We start from the raw sequence: 6,283 nt of genomic DNA on the forward strand, positions 1-6,283 counted from the left end.
AAACTGGTCTAAAGTGGCCCGAGGCCCTCCCATTGATACTTTTCCAAATCCGAAATTCTGTTCAAAGGTCCTCAGGTCTGACCCCTTTTGAGATTGTTATGGGTTGACCCATGAGGAGACTGGCCGCATCTCCCCCCCAACACCTGACCCATCTCCTTGATTCTTTATTAACCTACTGCCAAGGACTCACCAAGGCCCTTAAGGTTATCTTGTTGCAGGTTAAGGCCACAACACAACATCAGTCTCTAGATGGTGATTCTGTTGTCAATCTGGTCAAACCAGGAGATTGAGTCCTGATTAAGGTCCACCAGAGGAAGGGCTACCTGCAGCCTCGGTGGAAGGACACCTTTCCAGGTCCTGCTAACCACCCCAACTGCTGTGAAAGTTGCCGAGGTTTCTGCTTGAGTTCATACCTCCCACTGCAAGAAGGTAACCACCTCAACGGAGTGGAAGGCTTCTCTCACCAGCAATACCTCCATGAAGATCCAGAGGGTTCCCTGTAAGTGAAGATCTGACAACAAAATCTCGAAGAGGTTCCTTGTGAGTGAAGATCAGACAACAAAATCTCAAAAAATAGCCTGGACAGCTAGCCAAGTTTGACTTGAGGCTATGAACTTTTGTTCTATGTGTTGAATTGCCTTTAGTAATTTAGTATGAATCACACTAACCTTTGGGTGGTCGCAGATAATTACGCAGCGTTAGAAACTCCCCAGGGTGTAATGCTTTTCTGTATTCTTGTGGTCAGTATTTTATTGGTAGTAGTGTGCTGGAGGCTGAAATTTTAGTCCAGGGTAGGCCCTTGAAGTTCCAAGGGATAGCAACATTTGGAACCCCACTCGAGTAGGCCCTGAAATGTTGCCTTTTCTTTTGCTCTGCTTCATGCCAGGAGTTTTAGTCAGAGCATGGGAGGAGAACAGTATTATGTTCCTAGGGCAGAGCATTGCTAGTGCAGGCAATCTTACGAACTGCTGGGTGTGCATACATGGGCCTACACACCGTGCCAGAGGAATTCCAATGCTTGGGGTACTGATTCCCCTTGAGGATTGGGAAAACAGTACCAATACTAGCTTTGTCAGATTTTCCTCCCACTCTAACAGAACGCAGCAGTCGATCCCTGAATGGTGACAAAAGACTCAAGACAGCTGGAGACCATCCTCTAGACTTGAGGCAGCCCTCTGTTATAGGTCCAATGGGGGTGGTAGGATGAGCAAAGCTGGTTACTCAGTGGGGCACTACCGCAAATGCCAGGTAACCTTTGATTATCACTCCCATAATATGTCTGGGACCCTGCTGGGAAACATGTCCTTTCAGTGTACCAGTGGGTCTCTCACTATCCATAGAATCCTGGAGGATACCGATAGTCTGGTAATGAACATGTCTGAATTCTATGTGCTGTTAGGTTCTACTTCTTGTAATCAATCAATATCTCAGCGCAGGTTGGTGGGGAGCCAACTTTCACTTCCTATACCTTACAGGTCAATCAAAAGTGCTGAACTGGGAGCACAACCTGTAGGGACCTCAGCACTATAGCTGCTCCAGGCTTGTTCTGGCTATGCGGGAATGATGCCCACAAAATTTTGCCATGGCATTGGGTCAGCACCTGTACTCTGGGGAGAATTGTCCTGGAGTTTGATTTGCACCCAAGCCTTTCTCGGCATGAAGCGTCTAATCTCCCACCTGGCTTGCCCAGACATAAGTAAGCAGTTGAAAACTCACTGGTCCACCGACCCACCAGGTTCCATCAATTTACTAGGGCATTTCTCCCTTGGTTGGGGGTAGCTGAATTAGAAAGAACCATTGTAAATATGTCAGGAGTCATAGAAGAATTCTTTAATGCTAGAGCCGATGCCCTAGGAGCTCTTAGTGATGAAATCACCCAGATAGAGCAGGTGGCTACCAAAAACAGTATGGCTTTGGATTATCTCCTAGCTGCCCAAGGAGGGGTATGTGTAGTTGTGAACCATACTTGCTGCACCTGGATCAATCAGCACCAACAAGTGGAAAAAGACCTCCGCACAGTTGCAGGTGATCCATGCAGTTCCTTGACTTGGAGGTGACACTGCTGTTAATAGAAACCAGGAGGCTACTGGTGTGTTTTGCAACAAGAGAAAATGTTGACTCATATTCAGCTTGCATTTCAGATAGTCAGATCCTAAGCTAATAGAGAGGAGCTGCAGAAGGATATCACCAAGCTAAGTGGAAGAGGAAAAAAATAGCAGATGAACTTTATCACTGACAAGTTCAAGGTAATGCACATGGGGAAAATAATCTAAACAGTACATACACTATGCTGGCTTCTGAACCAGCTATTATGACTCAGGAAAGAGATCTTAGAGTCATTGTAGATAGTTCTCAAAAAATGTCAGTTCATTGTGTACTAGCAACCAAGAGAGAGCAATAAAAATGTGGGCATCATTAATAGTGGATTGAAAACAAAATGGAGAATATCATTATGCCATTATAAAAATCCAAAGTATGCCTACACCTTGAATATTCTGTACAATTTTGGTCTCCACATTTCAGAACAGATGTAGAAGAACTAGAAAAGGTACTTATCTTCCAAAGTTTCTACTATCCCATTAGCTTGATGTTATCTGCTAACTACATACTAAATCCCATCCTCATTTGGGAAGATAGTTACAGACACAGGACAGAGTGCTGGGGAACCCCACTCAGTACTTCTTTCCGACTAGACATTTTTGACTATTTTTGAGCACAATGATCTAACCATTTATGTATCTACCATAAAGTAATGAGATGAGAATGATGAGAATGTCATATGGAAGAGTACACAAAACCTTGCTAAAGTTGAAGTATATCACATTGGTCTCCTCCCATTCACAATTTCCATTACCTGTTGCAAAAGGAAATCAAGCTGGTCAAGTAGGACTTGCTCTTGACAAGTCCATGGTTACTGTATGGGTTATCTTTGCATTTTGAATCTAGAGCTATAAAAAGGAGTCTTCTTTATACTTCCCTCCCCAGAGCCTAGAAATCCTGCTAGACTCTGGGATATTACTGGCTTCCTCCTTTCTAGTATGTCCCTTAAAAAAAAAAAGAACTGCAGAGATAAACCAGCCAGAGACAGAGAACAGCAACATATCTCAAGAAAGCAACTGAAACATACTACTGAACTGGAGTGGGATGGAGTATAATTGGCTCCAGGCTAAGTTAACTCTTCCCCCAGCCTCTTTCAAGACCCTGAACTGTACAGAGGATACTCTCTCCATTTGTGGGGGGGGAGGGGAGGGGAGGAGGGAGGAGGAAGCAGGAGCCATGCAGCTTTCACATTACCCCAGACATAGAAGTCAGAGACTAAGGCCAACAGAGCAGAAATAGAGCAGAAGCAGAAAGTAGTTCAAGAAAGGACTAACTGACACAAATTATATCAGCACATTGCCTTCTACACTCTTCACTCCAATTAATTCTCTCCCATGTCAAGTCAGCGGGCCCAGATGAACTTCATCCAAGGGTGCTGAAGGAATTGGCCAGTGTCATAGCAGAGCCACTGGCATGACTGTTCAAGCACTCATGGTGCTCCAGTCAGGTCCCAGAGGACTGGAAAAGGACCAATGTGGTCCCTATTTTCAAGAAGGGGAGGAGGGATAAACTGGGAAACTCTAGGCCAGTTAGTCTCACCTCTATCTTTGGAAAAACTCTGGAAAAAATCATTAAGGATCACATTTGTGGGAGCCCAGCAGGGGAAATAATGCTAAAACAAAATCAGCATGGATTCATCGCAGGTAGATCCTGCCTGACTAACCGTGTTTCTTTTGATGGCCGGGTCACAAAATGCTTAGACACAGGAGTTGAGATAGATGTCATCTACCTAGACTTTAAGAAGGCCTTCAATACAGTATCTCATTCTGTTGTCATAAATAAACTGACAGGCTGTAATGTAGATAATTACACAGAAAAGTGGGTAGCAAACTGGCTTAGGTGTTGCACCCAGAAACTGGTGGTGGACAGGTCAGTATCAACCTGGAATGATGTGGGCAGTGGAGTCCCACAAGACTCGGCCTTTGGACTGGTGGTATTCAATGTCTTCATCAGTGACATGGACAAAGTGGTGGAGAGCACTTTATCCAAGTTCACAGATGATACCAAATTATGGGGCAAAGTGAACACACCAGAGGGTAGGGTATGGATCCAGGCAGATCTGGACAGGTTGGAAAATGGGAAGAATGAAATGGGCTGCAGTTCATCAAAGACAAGTGCAGGCAAAACAAACCACCAACACACTTACAGGCTGGGGGATGACCTTCTCAGCAGCAGAAAGGGTTCTTGGAGTCATAGTTGACTCCAAGATGAACATGAGTCATCAGTGTGATGAAGTCATCAACAAGGCTAACCGCACATTCTCATGCATTAGCAGATGCCTGACAAACAGATCCAGGGAGGTGATGCTTCCCCTCTATGCAGCACACAGTTGGAGTACTGCATCCAGTTTTGGGTGCTGTACTTCAAGAGTGATGCAGAGAATCTTGAGAGGGGCTGGAGGAGGGCCACTCGTATGGTTAGAGACCTGCAGGCAAGGCCCTATGAGGAGAGACTGAGGGACCTAGATCTCTTCAGCCTTCACAAGAGAAGGCTGAGAGGTGATCTTGTGGCTGCCTATAAATTCATCAGGGGATGGCAGCAGGGAATAAGAGATGCTCTATTTACTAGGGCACCCCCTGGATTAACTAGGAACAATGGCCACAGATTAACAGAGACCAGATTTAGGTTGGATGTTAGAAAGAATTTCTTCACAGTAAGGGTTGCCACAGTCTGGAATGGGCTTCCAAGGGAGGTGGTGCTCTCCCCTACCCTGGGGGTCTTCAACATGAAACTGGACAAGCACCTAGCTGGTGTCGTCTGATCCCAGCATTCTTTCTTGCCCAGGGCAGGGGGTCGGACTTGATGACCTACTGAGGTCCCTTCTGACCTTAACATCTATGAATCATCTATGAATCTCTGTCCTGCTGGCTGCTCATTGCAACCCCCTGTGGCCTGAATTTTCTTTGTCCTTCCCCTCATCTGATCTCTCTACTCACATAACTGCACAGAAAGGTTTTGAACAGCAAAGAAAATGAAGATAATGAGGATAATTTTTACTTTTTATCTATGCCTTTCACCTACCCTTGTCTCTCTATTTATATAATAAACACTTATGGGCAGGGACTTTTTCTGCCTTCATTTGTACAGTGTCTAGTACAATGAGACCTCACACTTGATTGACTTCTAGGCACAACTACAGCAAACAGGATTAATAATAGTGATAAATAACCCAGTGATACTTATGAATGCATATCATAATGGTAGCAGAGTGTAAATCTAAGTTATGATATACTACTGAGCATGCCATTTTTATGTTATATCTTACTCAATTTCTTTCATCTGACAACCATGTCACATTAGTAAAACTGGTGAGGCTTGAAATATGAGATTATACAGACTTCTTAAAGTTATCTATTCAATAGGGAACAGTGTTGATCTCTTCCATTTTTTGTTCTAAGTTTAGTTTCTACTATTATGCAATGGATATATTCAGTCATAGGTTAGGTACAGACATTCAAAAAGCCTGAGATGGAATCAATCTAAGTTATGTGGTTTCTGTAATCAGTGTAGTTTAGCTTAATAGCAAACAGAATACACATTTGCCCTTTGGTGGAGGGGGTACAGGGGGGAACGGACAGACGACAAATCTTAGATTGTGTTCTACCACTTTACCACTTTTAAATCAGTGTTTATGTACCAACTTCCATTCTGTTACAGGTATAGACCAGTTTCCAGTCACTTATACCAGTAAACGTGTAATGTCTGTACCTGGCCATAGGTAACAAAAATCTGTAGTATTTTCACTAGGAAATCTGTTATGCTCTATTATCACTTAAATAAACAAACAAAAAACTCAGAAGACTTTAATATGCTCTGATATAAAACAGAAAAGAATAGAAAAACAACTGGCTTTAAATTCTGTTTGCCAGCTGGATGCTTTTTTTTTCTGATCCATTCCCTAGTTATTATTTGAACGAGATTGGAATAGATCAATGGCTGACGTTAAGTGTTATTTGTTCCTCTTCTTTTTAGCATGTGGTATTGGCTCTATTGTTGTTTTTGATTTTGCCTCAATGAGGAACCTGAGAGCACTGACTCCAGGAGGAGCTGATGATATAGCTGAAAGGATTTTGAAGTCTTTAGCATAGAAGGAATTGACTCTTCCATTATTATTCCATTATCATTATTGACTCCAAGATGAACATGGGCCGACAATGCGAGGTCATCGTTGGCAGGGCTAACC

The sequence above is a fragment of the Gavialis gangeticus genome, unplaced genomic scaffold, assembly GCF_001723915.1.
Source record: "Gavialis gangeticus isolate Ggan-Ray unplaced genomic scaffold, GavGan_comp1, whole genome shotgun sequence".
NCBI classification, from domain to species: domain Eukaryota; kingdom Metazoa; phylum Chordata; order Crocodylia; family Gavialidae; genus Gavialis; species Gavialis gangeticus.